Below are 1,382 nucleotides of genomic sequence, written 5' to 3'. Positions count from 1 at the left end.
GAAACCCCCATAGTAGTCAAAATATCCTCCATCTGCACCAAGTGATAAAAGACAGCCTAGAATGATTATTCAGGTTACCTCTTTTTCTTGTTCCATAGTATGAAGTCTAAGCTTATCTCTGGACTGAGATTGAGTGAGTTTGAGCGAGCAAAGAAGCAAAGGAACGAGGTAAAGAAGAAAGAAAGGCAAGCTTTGTGGTACCATGTGGCATGTGCCTAATTCCGTATATCAATGGTATAACCATAGATAATAGAGTAAATGAATTAAATGTCATTTAATATCTATGGTATAACATCGCTGTTCAGCCACACCCCTGCAGTGTGATATCGATCGATCGATCGATCGATCCATCAATGATTGATGGATATGTCACAATCAATCGATCGATCAATGATCATGAATCGATCGATCAATCAATATAGGTCACAACTCAGTAAATCCCTGTAATCTATTAGAAAAAAGGAAGGATTTTTATCGATAATTTTGAAACAAACGGCGCCCCATAGGTATATTATGGAACGCCAAGTCTATGGAACGCCAAATCCGCCAAAAATAAAGCAAACAATAATAGACAAAAAAGAATACCGATGCGCATCTCCAAGCTACCAGATCGAGTCTCTTATGGAACGCCATCCTGGACAAAATTCCTCATCAATAATATAAATATGGAAAGGTAGTGTGGTGATGCGCGAAGCGCATCGCCTCATTAATGCGTCAATTTCATAATGGATGTTTTTTATCTATGTAGCTAATCGATGTAGCTATTCAAGTGATGGTAGCTACGATTTTCTAAGACTTCACCTCATCACGTGATCCTCACCCCGCCTATAGTAGGCGTGTTAACCAGTAGAGATGGCGATAAAGCAGAGCTACTAGCCTTGAGTGTGTTTAAGCTTCATGCATGTCAGTGTTCTTGGTGGAGATCAAGAGCTCATCAAATCCAAGGAGTCTTTCCAAGTCAGAAATGTGTATATTACTGTTATTGTTATCTCTGCTGTAGTCTTATTATTGATAGGACCAAACAAGAGGGATCTGATACTGAGGACCAAACAAGGAGGATCAGATAGCCCCAGGCTCAAGGAATGGCTCAGAGAGACTCGATAAAGAAAAAGGCATCGTATAACTGGTCACTCTTTTTTTACCATTAGCAATTTATGGAACGCCAAATGCGACAGGAACAAATTTATTAAGAAAGGCAGCAGATGCGATGCGCGAGTGCATCGTTGAAATCGATTTTGGATTCGTATACTAACTCATGCACGTGCACAATAAACATAATAGATTAGAGTTAAAATGCTTAATGGATAAATTAATTAATAGTTGGGTCCCGCCTACAACTTGTAGGCGTGTTCTATTTAAAATGGCTGCCATATGTGAGGAGA

At 39.4% G+C, this 1,382-nt stretch overlaps 1 long non-coding RNA gene across 2 annotated transcripts; it reads left to right on the top strand.

Moving 5' to 3' along the window:
• The first annotated feature begins 634 nt into the window (after window positions 1-634).
• On the top strand, window positions 635-1,152 carry LOC109592219 (uncharacterized). 2 transcript variants are annotated; one of them, XR_002190238.1, is made up of 3 exons: window positions 635-673; window positions 749-957; window positions 1,001-1,152. It is a non-coding gene; the product is annotated as an uncharacterized LOC109592219 (long non-coding RNA). The 2 variants fall into 2 exon arrangements; XR_002190237.1 differs by lacking the exon at window positions 635-673 and having other exon boundaries at window positions 717-957.
• The last annotated feature ends 230 nt before the right edge of the window (window positions 1,153-1,382 follow it).

The sequence above is a fragment of the Amphimedon queenslandica genome, unplaced genomic scaffold, assembly GCF_000090795.2.
Source record: "Amphimedon queenslandica unplaced genomic scaffold, v1.1 AMPQUscaffold_5946_Cont22092, whole genome shotgun sequence".
Lineage (NCBI taxonomy): Eukaryota > Metazoa > Porifera > Demospongiae > Haplosclerida > Niphatidae > Amphimedon > Amphimedon queenslandica.
The sequence above is the reverse complement of the archived record's forward strand: the minus strand, read 5'-3'. Positions and strand labels throughout refer to the sequence as shown.